General features: G+C 43.1%; 1 protein-coding gene across 1 annotated transcript in view; it reads left to right on the plus strand.

The window, feature by feature from the left end:
• Positions 1-24509, plus strand: part of CNTFR (ciliary neurotrophic factor receptor) — a 1036238-nt gene that overhangs the window by 594447 nt on the left and 417282 nt on the right. The window lies entirely within an intron of this gene.

Here is a 24509-nt window from a genome sequence, read left to right on the forward strand (position 1 = left end):
GCCCGAGACCACCCACAGCCCCCCCTAGTACCTTTTTTAGTGGCGGTGGTCCAGCGCAGTCTCCTGGATGGCTGCCTTTGTCTTAGAAGAGGGGGGAGGGGGCGTGCAGTGTATTCAGTCCATAAGATGTACCCCCTTTTCCACCCCCTTTTTGGGGAGGGGGAAAGTGCGTCTTATGGTCAGCTTGACTATATATTTTAGTAAACATTATTATAGGTTTGTAATTGTTAAAAGTTGCTTTATTTATATTTTTATGTACTTTTGTTATTAACTTTTTAAATACAATATAATTTATTGAAAACAAAACAAAAAGGAAATTATGTTTGTGTTTCTGTTAATTATAAACTGATAATGATTTTAGGGCTCCTTTTACTAAGGTGCACTAGCGTTTTTAGTGCACGCAGGATGTTACCGCGCGCTACGCGGCTAGAACTAACGCCAGCTCAATGCTGGCGTTAAGGTCTAGCGTGCACTATTCCGCGTGTTAAAGCCCTAACACAGCTTCATAAAAGGAACCTTTAGTATTTCTTCCCTTCTGACAATATCATCACTACGGGATTCTTTCAAGAGTGGGGTAATGGATCAACTTTTTTAGCAGTCTGAATTAATCTTATAGCCGTGTTCCAGGTTGATCATAACTGACAGAGGGCCTTTTTTTTCTACATGTTGTTCTGTAATTTTTTTTTTTTTTATAATAGTTTCCACTATTTTGCCTAGTACTGATGTCTGGCTTACTGGTCTGTAATTTCCTGGATCTCCCCTGGAACCCTTTTAAAAATCTTCAGGTCCTAGGGACAATTTTAGTGACAGGTTACAGATAATTAACAGCGGATCAGCAATTTCATATTTGAGCTCTTTCAGTATCCTGGGATGTATACCATCCGGTTCAGGTGATTTCTCACTCTTTAACTTGTTTTTTTGACTCGGTACGCCTTCCAAGTTCATCAAAATTTCTTTCAGCTCCTTCACATCATTACCCTTGAAAACTATGGTTCAGTGGTAGATTTCTTCTGTAAAGACCAGCGCAAAGAATTTGTACCCAAAAAAGTTGTTACTATGAATTTTTGCCTCTTTGGCAAGTTTCTCGTCATATTCTCGTTTAGACTTCTTTATCAATGTTTTGCATCTTACTTGCCAGTGCTTATGTTGCTGTTTATTTTCTTCATTTGATCCTTTTTCCATTCATTAAAGGATTTTCTTTAGGCTCTAATAGCCTTTTTTATTTCAACTTTTAACCATACCAGCTGTCATTTGCTCATCTTACCACCTTTGTTAATACATGGAATACATCTGCTCTGAGCTTCCAAGATGGTATTTTTAAATAACGTCCATGCCTGATGTTGCATTTAAGTTAATTTATTTATTTGCATTTATATTCTTGTCTTTGTAGTTTTGTTTTATTTCTGTAGCTTTGCTGGTTTTGAAAATGTTTTGTTTGCTCATTGACAACTTTCAAGTATTTAAATGTCTGTATCAATCTCCTAGGGCAGGGTTTCCCAAGTCGGTCCTGGAGTGCCTCCTTGCCAGTGAGGTTTTCAGGATATCCACAGTGAATATGCATGAAAGAAATTTGCATGGAGGCAATGTATGCAAATCAAGTTCATGCATATTCATATCCTGAAAACATGACTGGCAAGCAGGCACTCCAGGAGTGTGCAACCTTGATCCTTGAGGGCCGCATCCCAGTCAATGTATTTATTTATTTATTCATTCAGTTTTCTATACTCTTCTCCCAGGGCGGCTCAGAACAGTTTACATAAATTTATTCAGATACTTGAGCATTTTCTCTGTTTGTCCTGGAGGGCTCACACTCTATCTAATGTGCCTGGAGCAATGGGGAGATTGGGTGACTTGCCCAAGGTCACAGGGAGCAGTGTGGGTTTGAACCCAGAACCTCAGGATGCTGAGGCTTTAGCTTTAACCACTGATTTCCCTAATGAATATACATTGATCTATTTGCATGCACTGCCTCCATTGCATGCAAATAGATCTCATGATTATTTATTAGGGAAATCCTTAAACCTGACTGGGTTTTGGCGCTCAAAGACTGAGGTTGCCCACTCCTGATATATATTTTCAGGTCTTCAAGCCTCTTCTCAGACCTCTCATGCACTAATACAGGATGTCCGGGGCGGTACTTGGAGAGATCTCCTAGGAAAGGGACTTAGGAGTTCTGATCGACAAGTCGATGAAGCCATCCGCGCAATGTGTGGCGGCAACGAAAAGGGTGAACAGAATTCAAAGAATGATAAAGAAGGGGATCACGAACAGATCGGAGAAGGTTATCATGCCGCTGTACCAAGGCCATGGTGCACCCTCACCTGGAGTACTGTGTACAGCACTGGTCGCTGTATATGAAGAAGGACAGGGTACTACTCGAGAGGGTCCAGAGAAGAGTGACTAAGATGTTTAAGGGGTTGGAGGAGCTGCCATACAGTGAAAGATTAGAGAAACTGGGCCTCTTCTTCCTCGAACAGAGGAGATTGAGAGGGGACATGATTGAAACATTCAAGGTAGATGACGGCAGATAAAGACCCGAATGGTCCATCCAGTCTGCCCAACCTGATTCAATTTAAATTTTTAAATTTTTTCTTCTTAGCTATTTCTGGGCAAGAATCCAAAGCTTTACCCGGTATTGTGCTTGGGTTCCAACTGCCGAAATCTCCGTCAAAACCTACTCCAACCCATCTACACCCTCCCAGCCATTGAAGCCCTCCCCAGCCCATCCTCCCCCAAACGGCCATATACAGACAAAGACCGTGCAAGTCTGCCCAGTAACTGGCCTTAGTTCAATATTTAATATTCTTTTCTGATTCTAAATCCTCTGTGCTCATCCCACGCTTCTTTGAACTCAATCACAGTTTTACTCTCAACCATCTCTCTCGGGAGCGCATTCCAGGCATCCACCACCCTCTCCGTAAAGTAGAATTTCCTAACATTGCCTTTGAGTCTACCACCCCTCAACCTCAAATTATGTCCTCTGGTTTTACTAGACAGGTTGTTCACCCTCTCCAAGGTAGGGAGAACGAGAGGGCACTCTCTAAAGTTGAAAGGGGATTCTGTATGAACATAAGGAAGTTCTTCTTCACCCAGAGAGTGGTAGAAAACTGGAACGCTCTTCCGGAGTCTGTCATAGGGGAAAACACCCTCCAGGGATTCAAGACAAAGTTAGACAAGCTCCTGTTGATCCGGAACGTATGCAGGTAGGGCTAGTCTCAGTTAGGGCCCTGGTCTTTGACCAGAGGGCCGCCGTGTGAGCAGACTCAGCAGGCTTTTTGCAATTGTTTCAAAATTTGATATAATTGCTTATTTTGTTTTACTAAGCGAAATACAATACTAATAAAAGTCATTAAAACATACAAAAACCCCAGATACTATTACAATTTAAGAACTAAATATAAAAGAGGGTAAACAAATTGACAAACGAATCAACTAATACAAAAGGGTAGAGCGAGTGGAACTACAACTGGGGTTCTTTTAGAGTTCAAAAGAGTATCACTTATGGAAAGTACGATAGGGTAGAGGATTAAAGAGGATTAAAAAAAGAAAAAGGAAGGTGAAGAAGAAGAAGAGAAAAGAAAGGAGAAATGAGCTACCCATCGCAGCTCGTATAAAATTCAAAATTGCCAGCATCATACATCGCATCATCTAGGGCAACTCAGCATCCCTCGCATCAAACGTTGAACTGACGCGTGGCCCATCTCGCGCAGAATTCTCAAAAGGCTCCAAGTGAGCCTCCCCTTGACCAAAAATCTCAAGTGCAAAAGAATCTTCCAATCCATGTTCACCTTCCTTGGAGTCACAATCTGGAACAACCTCGCAGAGACTATGGGCTCCTTTTACGAAGGCACGGAAGCGGTTTAACATGCGTAATACCGCGCGCTAAACCGCCGGACGCACTAGCCACTACCGCCTCCTCTTGAGCAGGCGGTAGTTTTTGGGCGAGCACGGGGGTTAGCGCGTGACTAAATGCCGCACGTGTTAAAGCCGCTACCGCGGCTTCGTAAAAGGAGCCCTATAAGAACGGACACCAACCATACCCAATTCCGAAAGACACTGAAAACTTCACTCTTTGACAATTAATCCCCCTAATCTCCTCTTAAGCATCTGACCCTATTTAAGTCGCCCAAGTTTTAAGTTTCCTGTCCATTCTTCGTCCCTCCTCTCCTTCCTTCTACCCTGACCCTTCCCTTCCTTTTCCCCTTCCTTTCCTCAAGTCGCCTAGAGCTTGTATAGGTTTGCGCGACTCACAAATATTAGATTAGAATGAAAGATATTTGATTTTTTAAAAAAAAATTAAAGGCTGAAAGCATCTTTGAATAAGAAACTTTTCAGGTTGCCTGGACAATAGCGAATCCTCTACCCACGCTGGCTCCAATTGGAAAATGGCTCCCGAGATCTCCAGCGGCAGTCTTGCAACGCTGCTGCGAGAAGTCTCGTTAGGCATTTGGGATTCGTTCCTGCCTCCGAAGAGGTCACTAGACCATCAGAGCTTCACTAACGGTATTCCTGGGTGGGAAGGGAGGGGAGGCTATGGAAGAGTGATTATGGGGGAGGGGCTTTCCTGGTCAGGGGAGGACATGGAGGGACCACTTTCAGGTACGTTTTTGGTTTCTAACAAATCCAAGTGAGCGGATATGGTTTGGGGGAGAAACCAAAGATCCAGGGTTCGTTTGGGCTCTTAGGTCAGTGATTATTTTCCCGTCTCTGGAGGGTCTAATTTTGTACCTGTGGCAGGGGAGGGGGTTAAGTGACTAGTCCAAAATCTTAAGGAGCAACAGTCAGATTAAGCAGTGACTTCACTGGTTCTTAGCCCTGCTGCTCTAACCATTAGGTACAACTAATACAGATAATATATACTCCAGATAAGTTTGATAAAGTCAGCAGATCTGAAGCCTGGCAGCTATTTGGCAACCTGCCAAAAAGCTTATCAGCAAATCATTTTATGGCTGCCAGTAACTACAGGGTTTCTCATACAGTTGCACTGAACACTACTGTTTACATGGCCAACAGGAAGCTGCTGGACTGGGGAGCTAGGATTGACTGGGAGCCAAGGGATAAAGTACCCACGTATATTTCCAGAACACGACGTATTAAACAGAACAACGTTATCAGAATTACTTTGATTTTTTTGTGACATGATTCTTTGGGACGAGCAAATAATACACTTATTTCAGGCTCGCAACATGGCGTTCTTTAGACTTGAAAGAACATTTTCAACGGTGTTGAAAACCGGTCATTATGAAGAAAGAGAATGAGGTTCAAATTCAACCCTCTCCAAAAGTGCTCGGTGGTTAAATTCCGATGCGATCTGTGGTTTCAGGAATGCTGTCAGCCGAGGACACTGTGGGTTAGGAGGGGTGAGGCAAAACAAGCGGAAGACAAGATATCTTTAGGAGGGAGATCGCATTGTGCCGCTCTTCCAATGTGGAGCCTTACAAAAATTGGCAAGTGCTTATAGGAACTCTTTAATCCAGCCTAAAAATCTCCAATCTTACATATAATAGAATAGGGTCTGGATATATATACGATCTTAGTACTTCTCTCCTAATTCAAAAAGACGCCTCAGCCCCACCACTCCTCCGCTGTAATAGTTTGCACTGCGGGAAGCATAATGTGGTGCATCATCATTGGCTGTCAATTTGTTGTCTTTTTTTCATTTTTTACTTCTGTTAAACTATTTTATAAAACTTTTTAACCGTTAAATAGTGTTAATAAGTGTCTTCAATATTTTGAAATTTTAAAGTATAATAAATACTTATCTCAGCCAAACCTGGGAGTCAGACCCGACATGTTTCGCACAAAAGAAGTGTTTTATCAAGGGTCTCCCTGCAAGATACAGAAAAGAAGCTATGACATCCAGTTGTGCCCTGCCCCTTCTCCAGATAAATTTAAAAATATGCAATATGGTTTATAAATATTTAACTCACCAAGGTTGCCGCCGTCATCCGACTCCAACTTTAATGTGAGAAAAGATGGCGTCGGCGTCCTTCGCATCAGATTTAAATCCTCCCTCTCAAAAACTAATGTGCCCGCCCCCCTGCAGTTCATTGGTCCGAAGAAATTACATCATTGATCCCCATTCGATCTCGCTGTTCAAACCAATGTGGAACAGTATTGTACGCAGGTGGATATATCTATAAATATCCAGCTGGGGTGTCATTTCATTTTCCAAAACCCGCGAATGGGAAGGGAAGTATGGGCAAGATCATTGTGGCAGTTAAGAAGGGGTGCGCTTGCACGGTGGAGTGAGTCAGAAGTTTCAAGTCTATTCCAAGCTAGAGAAGCTTCTCACGCAGTCTCCATCGATGACACCACCCGTGCTGTGGGGACTTGCGATCCTGCTTGACCCTGGGGAAATGCACTTATAGATGAATTCTGGGCTGAGCCATAAATTGACAATGCTTTCTACAAGTATATGCCTACACAGTGATTTTTTTTTTTTTTTTAGGAAGGAGGATAAAGGGTCTCAGAAACCCACTTGATTTAGAACAGAAATGTCTCAATCATTGACCCTTGGCTCCACCTCCTGCTAGTGCTCAACTCAAATTTACCCTAGCTAATATTCTTTTTATATTCCACTTTTTATTTATTTCAACAGCAAGAAATTATCACTTATCTTTAGCATGCCGAGTTTCTAGCCTGCCCCAACAGGATCTGTTTCGCCACTAAGAACATAAGAAGTGCCTCTGCTGGGTCAGACCTGAGGTCCATCGTGCCCAGAAGTCCGCTCGTGCGGCAGCCCAACAGGTCCAGGACCTGTGCAGTAATCCTCTATCTATACCCCTCTATCCCCTTTTCCATCAGGAAATTGTCCAATCCTTTCTTGAACCCCAGTACCATACTCTGTCCTATTACACTCTCTGAAAGCACATTCCAGGTGTCCACCACACGTTGGGTAAAGAAGAACTTCCTAGCATTCGTTTTGAATCTGTCTCCTATCAACTTTCCCGAGTGCCCTCTTGTTCTTTTATTTTTTGAAAGTTTGAAGAATCTTTCCCTCTCTACTCTCTCTATGCCCTTCATGATCTTGTAAGTCTCTATCATATCCCCTCTACGTCTCCTCTTCTACAGGGAAAAGAGACCCAGTTTCTCCAATCTTTCTCTCTCTCTCTTTCTCTCTCTCTTTCTTTCTATCTCTCTCTCTATTTCTGTCTCTCTCCCTTTCTCTCTCTCTCTCTCTTTCTCTCTCTCTCTCTATTTTTCTCTGTCTCCCATTCTTTCTGTCCCTCTCTACTCTCTCTATGCCCTTCATGATCTTGTAAGTCTCTATCATATCCCCTCTAAGTCTCCTCTTCTACAGGGAAAAGAGACCCAGTTTCTCCAATCTTTCTCTCTCTCTCTTTCTCTCTCTCTTTCTTTCTATCTCTCTCTCTATTTCTGTCTCTCTCCCTTTCTCTCTCTCTCTCTCTTTCTCTCTCTCTCTCTATTTTTCTCTGTCTCCCATTCTTTCTGTCCCTCTCTACTCTCTCTATGCCCTTCATGATCTTGTAAGTCTCTATCATATCCCCTCTAAGTCTCCTCTTCTACAGGGAAAAGAGACCCAGTTTCTCCAATCTTTCTCTCTCTCTCTTTCTCTCTCTCTTTCTTTCTATCTCTCTCTCTATTTCTGTCTCTCTCCCTTTCTCTCTCTCTCTCTCTTTCTCTCTCTCTCTCTATTTTTCTCTGTCTCCCATTCTTTCTGTCCCTCTCTACTCTCTCTATGCCCTTCATGATCTTGTAAGTCTCTATCATATCCCCTCTAAGTCTCCTCTTCTACAGGGAAAAGAGACCCAGTTTCTCCAATCTTTCTCTCTCTCTCTTTCTTTCTATCTCTCTCTCTATTTCTGTCTCTCTCCCTTTCTCTCTCTCTCTCTCTTTCTCTCTCTCTCTCTATTTTTCTCTGTCTCCCATTCTTTCTGTCCCTCTCTACTCTCTCTATGCCCTTCATGATCTTGTAAGTCTCTATCATATCCCCTCTAAGTCTCCTCTTCTACAGGGAAAAGAGACCCAGTTTCTCCAATCTTTCTCTCTCTCTCTTTCTCTCTCTCTTTCTTTCTATCTCTCTCTCTCTTTCTGTCCCTCTCTACTCTCTCTATGTCCTTCATGATCTTATAAGTCTCTATCATATCCCCTCTAAGTCTCCTCTTCTCCAGGGAAAAGAGACCCAGTTTCTCCAATCTCTCAGCGTATGAAAGGCTTTCCATCCCCTTAATCAGTCGTGTCGCTCTCCTCTGAACCCTCTCGAGTATCGCCATATCCTTCTTAAGGTACGGCGACCAGAATTGGACGCAGTACTCCAGATACGGATGCACCATCGCCTGATACAACGGCAGGATAACTTCTTTTGTTCTGGTTGTAATATCCTTCTTGATTATACCCAGCATTCTATTCGCTCTCTTAGCCGCCGCTGCGCACTGTGCCAACGGCTTCATTGTCTTATCCACTATTACCCCCAAGTCCCGTTCTTGGGTACTCTCAGTCAATAACATCCCTCCCATCGTTTAGCTGTACCTCGGGTTTCTACTTCCCACATGTAGTACTTTACATTTCTCAACGTTGAACTTCATCTGCCATCTCGTCGCCCATTCCCCTAGCTTGTTCAGGTCCCTTTGTAATTCTTCGCAGTCCTCTTTAGTCCGAGCAGCACTAAATAGTTTGGTGTCGTCTGCAAATTTTATTATTTCGCACTTCATCCCTGTTTCTATATCATTTATAAATATATTGAATAGCAGTGGTCCGAGAACCAAGAACTCCACTCGTGACCCTCCTCCAGTCCGAGTAGTGGCCTTTCACTCCTACCCTCTGCTTCCTCCCCGCCAACCAATTTCTGATCCATCTGTGTACGTCTCCTTCTACCCCATGGTTCTTCAGTTTCCAAAGTAGGTGTTCATGGGGTACCTTGTCAAAGGCTTTCTGGAAATCTAAATATACGATGTCTATGGGGTTCCCTTTGTTCATCCGTCTGTTAATTCCTTCGAAGAAGTGCAGTAAGTTCGTTAGGCACGATCTCCCCTTGCTCATCGATGCTGTCTTTTATCAGCGCTTCCGCCATTTTCCCCGGAACCGAGATCAGACTCACCAGTCTGTAGTTCCACGGGTCACCTCTCGATCCCTTTTTAAAGATGGGCGTAACATTGGCTATCTTCCAATCCTCCGGGATCACGCCTGTTTTCAGGGATAGATTACAAACTTGCTATAGTAATTCCACTATTTCCTCCTTTAGTTCTATCAGAACCCTTGGGTGGATTTCGTCCGGGTCCGGCGATTTGTCAGTTTTTAATTTTTCTAACTGCTTGCGTACGTCTTTAAGGCTTACTTCCATGGATGTTAGTTTATCTGTTTGGGCTTCTATGAAGATTTGTTCAGGTTCCGGTATGTTGGATGTGTCTTCTTTTGTAAATACTGACGAAAAGAACATGTTTAGTTTTTCTCCTCCTTCACCGCTCCCTTCTTGTCTCCGTCATCCAGTGGTCCCACTTCCTCCCTAGCCGGCTGCTTCCCTTTAACATATCTGAAGAACGGTTTGAAATTTTGTGCTTCCTTGGCTAGTCTTTCTTTATATTCTCTTTTGGCTTTTCTAACCACACGGTGACTAAGTGGCTTTGTCAAGGGTTCTCAGGAAGGACGTCTAAATAAAGCATCCTGAGAGCCCTTGACAAAGCCAAATCCAAAAGAGTAGCAACATTCCATGCTACCAATCCAGGGCAAGCAGAGGCTTCCCCCATGTCTTAATAACAGTCCTATGGACTTTTCCTCCAGGAACTTATCCAAACCTTTCTTAAAACCAGCTACGCTATCCGCTCTTACCACATCCTCTGGCAATGCGTTCCAGAGCTTAACTATTCTCTGAGTGAAAAAATATTTTCTCTTTTGGTTTTAAAAGTATTTAATAATAATAATAATAATAATAATAAATTTCTTTTATACCGCCATTACCAAAAGTTCTAGGCGGTTTACACCATAAGAAACTGGACAGTCAGTGAAATACATTCATACCATAAAAATAAAATCGTACAATAAAAGTTAAAAATATGGTTACAATCTTAAAAATACCCAACTAAGTGATAAATTTGTCGAACAGAGAAGACTTGACTAATTTTCGAAAAGAACAGTAATTTCATCGAGGTGTCCCCTAGTCTTTGTAATTTTTGACGGAATGAGTACCCATTCGACTCCACTCAGGATTTTGTAGACTTCATCATATCTCCCCTCCGCCGTCTCTTTTCCAAGCAGAACCATTTTAGTCTTTCTTCATACGAGAGGAGTTCCATCCCCTTTACCATCTTGGTCGCTCTTCTTAGCCCTGAACAGGTGATTTAACCACCCAGAAACCATTTCTGGCCAGTAGAAACATAGAAACATAGAAGATGACGCCAGAAAAGGGCTACAGCCCATCAAGTCTGCCCACTCTGCTTACCCACCCCCTGTCTATGTCCTAATGACCCAATTTCCTTATCTTGACCCTCGTAGGGATCCCACATGGGTATCCCATTTATTCTTAAAGTCTGGCACGCTGTCTGCCTCGATCACCTGCACTGGAAGCTTGTTCCAATGATCAACCACTCTCTCTGTGAAGAAATACTTTCTGGTGTCGCCATGAAATTTTCCGCTCCTGAGTTTGAGCGGGTGCCCTCTTGTGGCCGAGGGTCCCTTGAGAAAGAAAATATCATCTTCCACTTCGACACGTCCCGTGAGGTACTTAAATGTTTTGATCATGTCTCCCCTCTCCTTACGTTCCTCGAGAGTGTAGAGCTGCAATTTGTTCAGTCTCTCTTCATACGAGAGACCCTTGAGCCCCGAGATCATCCTGGTGGCCGTCCGCTGAATCGATTCAATTCTGCGCGCATCTTTACTGTAATGTGGCCTCCAGAATTGCACAGTACTCCAGATGAGGTCTCACCATGGCCCTGTACAACGGCATTATGACTTCAGGCTTTCGGCTGACGAAACTTCTATTGATACAACCCAATATCTGCCTTGCCTTAGATGAATATTAATCCAAATGTCTTTTGCTAACCATTAGGAGTAAAATGGCCCCAACAGTAAATAAAATATGCTAATTATTAGATAAAGATCCCTTTAAAGGTTTGTAAAAAGCCCCCTAGCTTTCTAGAGGCATGTGATCTGCAAATTGTTTTGTTTTGGGAATTTGCGTTGTAAATGTGTTGTTTCATTTTTGATTAGGGACGTGTTTTGTAAGTCCGAGGAGTGGAATGTCAGTGTGAAAAGATTGGGGACCTGGTGTTTCTTAATGCCTGCCCCATTAGCACAGCAAGGACCAGTGGGTTGGACTGATAGCTGGCTCTCTGGGTCGGCCATGCCCTCGAGCCAGAATTTTGTATCCTTATCACGGCAGCAAATGCAACTCTTGTGTTGTCTCTCTACATATAGACATCGCGTATAACAAGACAGAACTGATTTACAAGAGCACACTCAGATAAATAGACAAATATGCCACCGCGCCAGCCTTTGATTGCAAAAGAATACACCACAAATCAAAGGAAAATGAAATTCAATAAAGCAGGCCATGCTAGAGTCAGCATTCTGCGCTGCCTCTGTGGGTTTCATCAGCCGAACAAACTCTGTATCTGCTCCCATCTGCCTGTCGCCTGCGCCATGCCGTATATCTGCTGAATCTCAATAAACTGTTTCCTGTGAATGGCCTCACTTTAATACGAGGTGACACAGTCCCGAGGAGCTGAAACCGCAAAGTCTGGCAGCCTCGGAGCCCTTCCCTACCAAGAGAGCGGCACCAATGACGCACTAGGCCTCTGAAGAACAGAATTTCAGTCATATCTAATTTGGCTCCATGCAGGCAAATCATATATATTTGGTAATAAGCAAGCGAGAGGGAGTGGGGGTGGGGGGGGGGGAGGAACCTGTTCAGATTTTCTGACAGAACTTGATCCAGGATAACAATAAAGCTCAAAGTTACTTCTGGCATTTCTAAAAATAATCAACGAACAAACACAGAGTAAAGGGAGTTTGATATACCACATTTCTGTGGTACAATCAAAGCAGTTTACATTATCCCCATCTTTTACCAAGGTGTGCTAGCCGATTTAGCTAAAATGGCTAGCGCCTTAGTAAAACGACTCCTATATGCAGGCACTTGGCTCACAGTGTAACAATTTTTTTTGCACTCGGGGCAATACAGGATTAAGAGGCTTGACCAGAAACACAATAAGCGGGAACCAAACCAGGTTATATAAACCTGTAACCTTATCCGGCCAGGATTAACTACTTAAACGGAACCGCATAAAACATAAGAACATAAGAAGAGCCCTACTGGGTCACACCAAAGTTCCATCAAGCCCAGTAGCCCGTTCTCACAGTAGCCAATCCAGGTCACTAGCACCTGACAAAACCCAAAGAGCAGCATCATTCCCTACAGAATCTCAAAAAATAGCAAGATTCTAGAACCCCAAAGAGTAGCAACATTCCCTACAGAATCTCAAAGTATAGCAAGATTCTAGAACCCCAAAGAGTAGCAACATTCCCTACAGAATCTCAAAGTATAGCAAGATTCTAGAACCCCAAAGAGTAGCAACATTCCCTACAGAATCTCAAAGAATAGCAAGATTCCGGAATCCCAGAGAGTAACAAGATTCTAGAACCCTAAAGAGTAGCAACATTCCCTACAGAATCTCAAAGAATAGCAAGATTCCGGAATCCCAGAGAGTAACAAGATTCTAGAACCCTAAAGAGTAGCGACATTCCATACAGAATCTCAAAGAATAGCAAGATTCCGGAATCCCAGAGAGTAACAAGATTCTAGAACCCTAAAGAGTAGCAACATTCCCTACAGAATCTCAAAGTATAGCAAGATTCCGGAATCCCAGAGAGAAACAAGATTCTAGAACCCTAAAGAGTAGCAACATTCCCTACAGAATCTCAAAGTATAGCAAGATTCTAGAACCCCAAAGAGTAGCAACATTCCCTACAGAATCTCAAAGAATAGCAAGATTCCGGAATCCCAGAGAGTAACAAGATTCTAGAACCCTAAAGAGTAGCAACATTCCCTACAGAATCTCAAAGAATAGCAAGATTCCGGAATCCCAGAGAGTAACAAGATTCTAGAACCCTAAAGAGTAGCGACATTCCATACAGAATCTCAAAGAATAGCAAGATTCCGGAATCCCAGAGAGTAACAAGATTCTAGAACCCCAAAGAGTAGCGACATTCCATACAGAATCTCAAAGAATAGCAAGATTCCGGAATCCCAGAGAGTAACAAGATTCTAGAACCCTAAAGAGTAGCAACATTCCCTACAGAATCTCAAAGTATAGCAAGATTCTAGAACCCCAAAGAGTAGCAACATTCCCTACAGAATCTTAAAGAATAGCAAGATTCCGGAATCCCAGAGAGTAACAAGATTCTAGAACCCCAAAGAGTAGCAACATTCCCTACAGAATCTCAAAGAATAGCAAGATTCCGGAATCCCAGAGAGAAACAAGATTCTAGAACCCCAAAAAGTAGCGACATTCCATACAGAATCTCAAAGAATAACAAGATTCCGGAATCCCAGAGAGTAACAAGATTCTAGAACCCCAAAGAGTAGCAACATTCCATACAGAATCTCAAAGAATAGGAAGATTCCAGAATCCCAGAGAGTAGCAAGATTCTAGGAACCTCAAAGAGTAGCAACATTCCATACAGAATCTCAAATAATATCAAGATTCCGGAATCCCAGAGAGTAACAAGATTCTAGAACCCCAAAGAGTAGCAACATTCCCTACAGAATCTCAAAGTATAGCAAGATTCTAGAACCCCAAAGAGTAGCGACATTCCCTACAGAATCTGAAAGAATAGCAAGATTCCAGAATCCCAGAGAGTAGCAAGATTCTAGGAACCTCAAAGAGTAGCGACATTCCATACAGAATCTCAAAGAATAGCAAGATTCCGGAATCCCAGAGAGTAACAAGATTCTAGAACCCCAAAGAGTAGCAACATTCCATACAGAATCTCAAAGAATAGGAAGATTCCAGAATCCCAGAGAGTAGCAAGATTCTAGGAACCTCAAAGAGTAGCAACATTCCATACAGAATCTCAAATAATATCAAGATTCCGGAATCCCAGAGAGTAACAAGATTCTAGAACCCCAAAGAGTAGCAACATTCCCTACAGAATCTCAAAGAATAGCAAGATTCCGGAATCCCAGAGAGTAACAAGATTCTAGAACCCCAAAGAGTAGCAACATTCCATGGTACCGATCCAGGGCAAGCAGTTGCTTTCCCCATGTCTTTCTCAATAACAGACTATGGACTTTTCCTCCAGGAACTTGTCCAAACCTTTCTTAAAACCAGCCACATTATCTGCTCTTGCCACATCCTCTGTCAACACGTTCCAGAGCTTAACTATTCTCTGAGTGAAAAACTATTTCCTCCTATTGATTTTAAAAGTATTTCCCTGTAACTTCATCGAGTGTTCCCTAGTCTTTGTCATTTTTGATGGAGTGAAAAATCGATCTACTTGTACCCGTTCTACTCCACTCAGGATTTTGTAGACTTTATTCATATCTCCCCTGAGCCATCTCTTCCAAGCTGAAGAGCCCTAACCTTTTAAATCTTTCTTCATACGAGAGGAGTTCCATCCCCTTTACCATCTTGGTCGCTCTTCTTTGAACCTTTTCTAGCGCCGCTATATCTTTCTTGAGATAAGGAGACCAGAACTGAACGCAATACTCCAGATGAGGTCGCACCATGGAGCGATACAGGGGCATTAGGACATTCTTACATAGTAACATAGTAGATGACGGCAGATAAAGACCCGAATGGTCCATCCAGTCTGCCCAACCTGATTCAATTTAAATTTTTTTTTTTTTTTTTCTTCTTAGCTATTTCTGGGCGAGAATCCAAAGCTTTACCCGGTACTTAGTCTTGTTAACCCAGTGTTCTTAGTCTTGTTAACCACCCCTTTTTGAATAATTCCCAGCATCCTGTTTGCTTTTTTGGCTGCCGCTACACATTGGACAGAAGGTTTCATTCTCTACGATTACATCCAGATTCTTTTCTTGGGCGCTAACCTCAAAGGTGGATCCTAGCATCTGTGATTCGGGTTATTCTTCAGCTCTGCACTGCCCTTAATTTTTTTCCCCCCATTTCATTGTTTCTGTCCTGTATTTCTGCTGTAAACAGGTGCTGGTGGGCTGGTTTGACAGCATACTACTACTAATAATATAGCTTTATTTATATCCCGTCATACCTTTTCAGTTCAAGACGGTATACAACAAGAGATGCTGTAAGGACAGCGAGATTACATCAGATCAATGGGAGACAGTTGAGTGATTGGGGTGGTATGCAGGAGATACAGTCTCACTAGCCCTTGAAGTCCTAGAAGTGGGTTACAGAGCCATAGCCGTGGCCAATAAAGCAGAAACGAAAAGTTAGGCTGTCTGCTCCACTCAAGGCAATCGTCAAATGTGGTCACAGCTGTTCTTGTTGGATTGTTCGAGTCCAATTTGAAGCAGCCAAACTCCCTTCATAGACCCAGCAAAGAACATTTCTCATTTTCCATTTCCTTCATTGTTTTGAACGCTTCGGGAAGAAAAATTGCACTCCAGTTTTGGCAGACAGTTTTACAAGAGCAGAGACGAGCCGAGGCTCTCTGATGTTCAGAGGAAAGGACAATCAGGGTCACACATGAGGCAAAAGCTGGTTGTTTTAACACAGCTATGTTGCTTTAAATGATGTAGACTTATTAGCTGAGAAGCGAGTCCTTCCAGAAGTGGAGGGAGTTTGCTCGACTGGCAGAAGTGAAATGATTAGGGAAAAAGCTGAAGAAAGCAGGCCTGCCACAGTTAAGGGTGTGCATGCTTATACTCGGCAAACGTGCGGGGTACTTCCATGCCCACTCCTCTCCCGCCACCTCAGAACGCAAATAAGCAATCTTCTGCCTTCTAGTTGGAAAAAAAAATGCAATAAAGAATAGCAAGATTCTAGGAACCCCAAAGAGTAGCAACATTCCCTACAGAATCTCAAAGAATAGCAAGATTCCGGAATCCCAGAGAGAAACAAGATTCTAGAACCCCAAAGAGTAAAGAATGTAACGGAAGGACAGAGATGGTTAGGAAGGACAGAGATGGTCATAAAGGTGGAGGAGTAGCTCTCTATGTAAAGATCAATATCCAAGCGACCGAAATGCAAGGGACCTGGGGAGAGGAAGAAGCGATATGGATTGCTCTGAAAAGAGAAGATGGAACTTCTATCTACGTGGGTGTAGTCTACAGACCTCCGACTCAATCGCAGCAAATTGATAAGGATCTGATTGTGGATATCCAAAAGTTTGGAAGGAAAGAGGAGGTTCTGCTGTTGGGAGATTTCAACCTGCCGGATGCGGACTGGAATGTTCCGTCTGCGGAATCGGAAAGAAGTAGGGAGATTGTGGATGCCTTTCAAGAGGCTCTGCTCAGACAAATGGTGACGGAACCCACAAGGGAAAAAGCGATATTGGATCTGGTCCTCACAAATGGAGAGAGTATCTCTAATGTTCGAGTGGGTGCTCACCTGGGTAGTAGCGATCATCAAACGGTTTGGTTTGATATAACGGCTAAAGTGGAGAGCGGCCGCACGATACTTAAAGTCCTAGATTTCAAACGTACGGACTTTAATGCAATGGGAAAGTACCTGAAGAAAGAGCTGTTAGGATGGGAGGACATAAGAGAAGTGGAAAGACAGTGGTCTAAGCTGAAAGGAGCGATAAAAATGGCTACGGACCTTTATGTGAAGAAAATCAATAAAAACAAAAGAAAAAGGAAGCCGATATGGTTCTCCAACCTAGTGGCTGAGAAAATAAAGGCGAAAGAGTTGGCGTTCATGAAATATAAAAAAACCCAAGAAGAGGAGAGCAGAAAGGACTACAGGGTGAAACTGAAAGAAGCCAAGAGAGAGATACGTTTGGCGAAGGCACAGGCGGAAGAACAAATGGCTAAAAATGTAAAAAAGGGAGATAAAAATTTTTTCAGATATATTAGTGAAAGGAGGAAGATAAAAAATGGAATTGCTAGGCTAAAAGATGCTGGGAACAAATATGTGGAGAGTGATGAGGAGAAAGCAAATGTGCTAAACAAATACTTCTGTTCTGTGTTCACAGAAGAAAATCCTGGAGAAGGACCGAGATTGTCCGGCAAAGTTACACGAGAAAATGGAGTAGATTCTGCGCCGTTCACGGAGGAGGGTGTTTATGAGCAACTTGAAAAACTGAAGGTGGACAAAGCGATGGGACCAGACGGGATCCATCCCAGGATACTAAGGGAACTCAGAGAGGTTCTGGCGAGTCCTATTAAAGACTTGTTCAACAAATCTCTGGAGACGGGAGTGATTCCTGGGGATTGGAGGAGAGCGGATGTGGTCCCTATTCATAAAAGTGGTCACAGGGATGAAGCAGGAAACTACAGGCCGGTGAGCCTCACTTCAGTTGTTGGAAAAATAATGGAAGTGTTGCTGAAAGAAAGGATAGTGTATTTCCTTGAATCTAATGGGTTACAGGATCCGAGGCAACATGGCTTTACAAAAGGTAAATCGTGCCAAACGAACCTGATTGAATTTTTTGATTGGGTGACCAGAGAGCTGGATCGAGGACATATGCTAGATGTAATTTATTTGGATTTCAGCAAAGCCTTTGATACAGTTCCTCATAGGAGGCTGTTGAACAAACTTGAAGGGCTAAAGTTAGGACCCAAAGTGGTGAACTGGGTCAGAAACTGGCTGTCGGACAGACGCCAGAGGGTGGTGGTTAATGGAAGTCGCTCGAAGGAAGGAAAGGTGACTAGTGGAGTCCCTCAGGGTTCGGTGCTGGGGCCAATCCTGTTCAATATGTATGTAAGTGACATTGCTGAAGGGTTAGAAGGAAAAGTGTGCCTTTTTGCAGATGATACCAAGATTTGTAACAGAGTAGACACCGAAGAGGGAGTGGAAAATATGAAAAAGGATCTGCAAAAGTTAGAGGAATGGTCTAATGCCTGGCAACTAAAATTCAATGCAAAGAAATGCAGAGTAATGCATTTGGGGATTAATAATAGGAAGGAACCGTATATGCTGGGAGGAGAGAAGCTGATATGCACGGACGGGGAGAGGGACCTCGGGGTGATAGTGTCCGAAGATCTAAAGGCGAAAAAACAGTGTGACAAGGCAGTGGCTGCTGCCAGAAGGATTCTGGGCTGTATAAAGAGAGGCGTAGTCAGTAGAAGAAAGAAGGTGTTGATGCCCCTGTACAGGTCATTGGTGAGGCCCCACTTGGAGTATTGTGTTCAGTTTTGGAGACCGTATCTGGCGAAAGACGTAAGAAGACTTGAGGCGGTCCAGAGGAGGGCGACGAAAATGATAGGAGGCTTGCACCAGAAGACATATGAGGAGAGACTGGAAGCCCTGAATATGTATACCCTAGAGGAAAGGAGAGACAGGGGAGATATGATTCAGACGTTCAAATACTTAAAGGGTATTAACGTAGAACAAAATCTTTTCCAGAGAAAGGAAAATGGTAAAACCAGAGGACATAATTTGAGGTTGAGGGGTGGTAGATTCAGGGGCAATGTTAGGAAATTCTACTTTACGGAGAGGGTGGTGGATGCCTGGAATGCGCTCCCGGGAGAGGTGGTGGAGAGTAAAACTGTGACTGAGTTCAAAGAAGCGTGGGATGAACACAGAAGATTTAGAATCAGAAAATAATATTAAAGATTGAACTAGGCCAGTTACTGGGCAGACTTGTACGGTCTGTGTCTGTGTATGGCCGTTTGGAGGAGGATGGGCAGGGGAGGGCTTCAATGGCTGGGAGGGTGTAGATGGGCTGGAGTAAGTCTTAACAGAGATTTCGGCAGTTGGAACCCAAGCACAGTACCGGGTAAAGCTTTGGATTCTCGCCCAGAAATAGCTAAGAAGAAAAAAAAAAAAAAAAAAAAAAATTTTTAAATTGAATCAGGTTGGGCAGACTGGATGGACCATTCGGGTCTTTATCTGCCGTCATCTACTATGTTACTATGTATATGTTATGTTACTATGGTACTTCTGATAATATCCTAAAGGCAGAGCTAAGTGCATTTTTACAAAGTGCCTGAACCCCTATGGCAGGCTCTGTCCCTGGCACTGTTCAAGGTCAGTTTAAAAGCCCACCTTGGGTTCTGTATCCTCAACTCTATATGTCATGTCTGTCTGTCCAAGTTAGATTGTAAGCTCTTCCGAGCAGGGACCGTCTATAAATATCAGCCCACCTCTTTGAGAGTGCTTTCGACTCCTAACTCCTCTCATCTTGGGTTCTGCATCCCCAACTCTATATGTCATGTCTGTCTGTCCAAGTTAGATTGTAAGCTCTTCTGAGCAGGGACCGTCTATAAATATCAGCCCACCTCTTTGAGAGTGCTTTTGACTCCTAACTCCTCTCACCTTGGGTTCTGCATCTCCAAGTTAGATTGTAAGCTCTTCTGAGCAGGAACCATCTATTCAATATTGAAATGTACAGCTCTGCGTATGCCTTTCAGTGCTTTATAAGTGATAAGTCATAGTAGTAGTAGACAGTAGACACGGCCTCTTGTATGGAATTTACAGATAAAATATAATATTTTAAACATATAAGAAAAAGAACTATAATTTCAATAGGAAAGAAAAAAAAGGCATAAAAACATGAAGTTTGAGCAACCCTGGGCAAGTCATTAACATTCCATTGTTCCAGGTAGAAAAAAATACCTTAGGCCAGTGTATCGCAAACTGTGTGTCGGCCAAGATTTCAGGTGGGCCGTGAGACACGGGAGAGGAGGCGAGGTGCTGGCGCTGGCTGACTGCTTACAGGACGTGCCTCTCGCGGTAACAAGATCACAAATACCTCTGAGATTAAGGGCTCCTTTTACAAAGCCGCGCTAGGGCCTTAATGCGAGGAATAGCGTGCGCTAAATTGCGGTGCGCGCTAGCCACTACCGCGTTAATCCGTAAAAGGAGCCCTAAACAGGTTAGATTACCTCATTAATTCTACTATGAAAACTATTGGGGTCATCTTGGACCGAAGCTTCACTTTTGAAGATCACACTAAAACTCTCAGGTTAAAAAATACTTCGTACCATTAAACATTACAGTGAAAGCTCGGTTTACGAGTGCACCGGTTTGCGAGTATTTTGAAAGACGAGTAAAACATTCGCAAAATCGGCACCTCGGAAACCGAGTTTGACTCGATTTATGAGCGCCACCCCCCACGATCCTGCATCCCCCCCCAGGGACCCTGCATCCCCCCCCTCGTGTCATTCCCCCCCCCAACGATCCTACATCTCCCCAGAGCACCAAAATGAAATCCCTTACCCCGATTGGACACCAGCACCAACGCCTATGACATGCCGGTGCCAGTGCCCGAAGATCCTCCCGCTTCTGGGCTGGGCTGGACTGGGCCTTGAGCATTTACCTTCTGGTCTCACTCTCTCCGAGATTCTCAGATTCAGAATCTCAAAAAGAGTGAGACCAGAAGGCCTTGAGCATGTGCGAATGCTCAAGGCCCAGTCCAGCCCAGCCCAGAAGAGGGAGGATCTTCGGGCACCAACACCGGCATGTCCTATGCGTTGGTGCTGGTGCCGGTGCCCAATCGGGGTAAGGGATTTCGTTTCGGTGCTCAGGGGGGGGATGTAGAATTGCGGGGGAGGGGGTATGGAGCAGCATCGGTTGCCTCAAGGGGGGGAATGGAGCAGCGCCGGTAGCCTCGGGGGGAGGGGGGAAGAGGTGGAACGGATCAAAGCGAGTTTCCCTTACTTCCTATGGGGAAATTCGCTTTTGATATATGAGCAATTAGGTTTACGAGCATACTTCTGGAACGAATTATGCTCGTAAATCAAGGTTCCACTGTATTTGATTTCTTCTCTTTTCGATTGCGGGTTCAATCTCGGATCTTAAGCATCTTAGATTATTGCAATACTTGGGATCTTTTAAGAAAACCACAAACGACTGGGAATCGTTCAGAATGCTGCCGTCCATCTCATTTAGGGTCTCAAGAAATTGGGTCACGTAGACATATAATAAACATATTAATAAAATATCCCTCACCCTACCCAAATCAATTGATACATTAAAGGGAAACATTTTCAACTAATCCTTACAAAATTCTGCTAATGGTTTCCAAACATCCTGAAATTTCTTGAAATACCCTCTTTGTGCTGCAATAAATCTTTCCATTTTATAGATATGGCACAAAGAGTTCCACCAAAAACTGTCATTTAGTCTCCTCCAATCCTTCCAATTATATGTAATTTGCTGAATGGCAAGCCCAGTCATTAAACATACATACATAGTAGATGACAGCAGATAAAGACCCGAATGGTCCATCCAGTCTGCCCAACCTGATTCAATTTAAATTTTGTTTTTTTTTTTTTTAATTTTTTCTTCTTAGCTATTTCTATAAGTAACAATTTATTGTTGTTCGCAGAAATCTGACTTTTTGCTCTCATTTCCATACCAAATATCACAGTATCATAGGATAATGCCACTGGGTTATCTAATAAATTATTAATTTGGTCCCAAATTGATTTCCAAAAATTCATAATATATGGGCAATGAAACAATAAATGATCTAAAGTTCCTGCTTCTAGATGGCAGTGCCAACATCTATTAGACAAAAAACTATCCAATTTTTGCAACCGAACAGGGGTCCATAACGCTCTATGCAACAGAAAAAACCAAGTTTGTCTCATAGATGCCGACACCGTACATCTCATCCTCCAAGACCAAATGACTATGGAATATATGGTAGGGAGGGGTGGGAAGGGGGAGGGATAAAAATTTATGAACTGTACAAATGATAGAATGTAAAATGTTATATTTATTGTTAATGTGATTGAATATATATATACATTTAATGTAATTTTGAAAATGAATAAAGAATTTATAAAAAATTAAAAAAAAGAAATCGGGTCACGTAAGCTCGTATTACAAAAAAAACTACCCTGGCTGCCCGTGGAAGCAAGGGTCGTTTTAAAGTTTGCTTGCCTTTGCTTCAAAACCATAATAGGTTCGTCCCCAATCTATCTGTCCCATCATTTCAACTTTCCAGGCACAACTTGTACACGTAGCGCTAACTTGTTCGCTTTCCCGTCCTTGAAGGGTTACAAGAGATTCCTCGATAGAACATTATCATTCCAAGCAGGCAAATGGAATAAATGTTTAACCAGCTTTATTTCAAACGCACTTTCCTATCAAACTTTCAGGAAGTCAATTAAAACCTCTCTCTTTGATAAATTTCTTCGACCCCATTTCTGCCTTGATGTATCTTTAAAATACTTCCAGATAAAGTTGATTAATCTTACCATGCTAATGTAATTTCCAAAGTTTTTTGTAATATCACTGTCTGTAGACAGTCTCTTCTTCTGTAAAGCGCTCTGAACTGCTTGTGGTATTGCAGTATATAATAATAAAGTTATTATTATTATTATCATCCTGTAGGCAGTCAGCCGGCGCCTCTCCATCTCTCCGTGCGTCTTTCTTTCCAGCACACCCCTCTGGCGGCTCAGGGCCCATCTGAAGGCCCTTTACGCATTCGTGGACATTGATTTAATGATATCACGCATGTAATATCGGCTGTATGTATCCTTTGTTGTGAACCGCTTTGAACTTCTGGTATAGCGGTATAGAAGAAATAAATTATTATTATTACATGTCTCTTTCTTAAAACCAGCTACAGTGTCCCCTAGTCTTTGTAATTTTTGACGGAGTGATTGGAGATGAAGTGTCGAGGTAAGAATGAATTATGCAGAAGTGTCTTAGAATGAAAAAAAAAAAAACAGGATCTGGCAAGGGAGGAGATTTGAATATTAAAGGACAAAACCTGGTGAAGATAAATTCCCAGGTATTTGAATGAAGTTGCCATGGTAATAGAAGTAGAACCAATGAAGGGCTGGGGTTTATATATTATACAAATCGGATTTAAAATATAGGCAATACAGAAGTTTGGTAAAATTTACGGTGACGGGACTAAAGCGTGCCAGACAATCGCGCACGGACAAAGGAGCTCAGACAAATACGCGCAGGACGTCTGTGCACCAGATTAAAAGTTAAGTTTAAAGTGCTCCGAGGGGGGTGTGGGGGGGGAATCCCCCACTTAGCGAGGAAACTGTAATTTTTCCCTAACCCCTCCCCCCCAGAACCCCCCAATGGCAGTGCAAACACCTCGGAGCGCTTTAAACTTAATTTTTAATCTGGCGCGCTGATGCCATGCGCATATTTGTCTGAGCTCCTTTGTCCTGCACGCTTTCATCTATGTACCAAATTTACAATATACAGTCACTAGCAACTTATTCACATAAAATTCACTTTACGGTTTACTAAAACCCTTCGGGGAGCGGGGGGGGGAAGCAGGGTTTAAGATGCCTTTTAAAGGAAAGCATCAGGCTTTTCAGTCTCCATCTCTCCACGTTTGACTGTGAACAAGTTAATTAGCACTCCCGAAGTTACTGTCTTGGTACCTCTTGGCATAATTTACAGTCCTGAATCACCCCCCGAGTCCTGAGGCCAGTGTTATCCCTGCATCATGCCTCTGCTTATTAAATTTTAATAATGCATGAGTCATTATTCTAACAACGACGAAAGATATCATTACAAACCATCAACGATCTGTCTTTACTAGATTTCTTTGGTTCATCTTTCTCGTTCGTTTTAATTAGAGATGCGCTCGTTGCTTCGTTATAGCATATCGTAGCAAAAAAAAAAAAAGGAATAACCAGAGCATCGGTGATAGCGGGGATGCTGATAAATATATACCGAACGCAGTTCAAAGTAGGTCCCATGGATGCCGCGTTGACAACGCCGTTAGGGTGATGTTCGTGCGAGTGGAATCAAAGAGACCCTCACACAGCCAGAGATGGTGCGTTCTGCTTCCTCAGAATCGAAATGCACTGCTAAGGTTAGATGAACAGAAATGTAAGTCTTTCGAGGAACTGAACAGGAAATGTGGTTTCGATGTGGTGCCCGCATTATCGTTGGTTGCAGCTTCGACATTGTTTGAAAGGCTCCAAATTGCTTGAACAGCTGCAGGAGGGAAACACTGATTTATGGGTTTTTTTGTGGGGGATTATATAGACTGAATAAAAGGGCCTCGAATTGATTTAATTCATTTTCAATCTTGTTTTCCCCCAAAGAGCTCAGAAAGGGTTACAGGTTAACATCACTAATAATAAAACCCTAAGCGCGCATGCGCACTCCTACCTGCATGATCCCTGTCTCCGTGATCCGTAACTCCGTGGCTGGCAGAGAAATGTTAAAGTGTGCGGCACATGCGTGCATTTGGCACATTCGGCGTGCATTCAGCACGAGTGCGCGCGTGGTGATTTCCTCTATCCTGCGGCTCGGTTATTGTGTGCCGGTTGCCCTTCACTGTATAAACGTGATTTTAAAAAAAGGTAGGTGGGAGAAGGGACACGATAAACAGACGCCAGTGGGTCAGAAAAGACCAGGAAGCCGGGATGGAGGGAGGGTAGGAACGGTGGTGTGGGAGCAGGTATTAGGGAGCAGGAAAGAGGTGCTGCTGGACAGGGGGGAGATAAAATGAAGGGAGAAGGGCTGCTGCTGGAC

This window comes from Geotrypetes seraphini, chromosome 1 (genome assembly GCF_902459505.1).
Source record: "Geotrypetes seraphini chromosome 1, aGeoSer1.1, whole genome shotgun sequence".
NCBI lineage: Eukaryota > Metazoa > Chordata > Amphibia > Gymnophiona > Dermophiidae > Geotrypetes > Geotrypetes seraphini.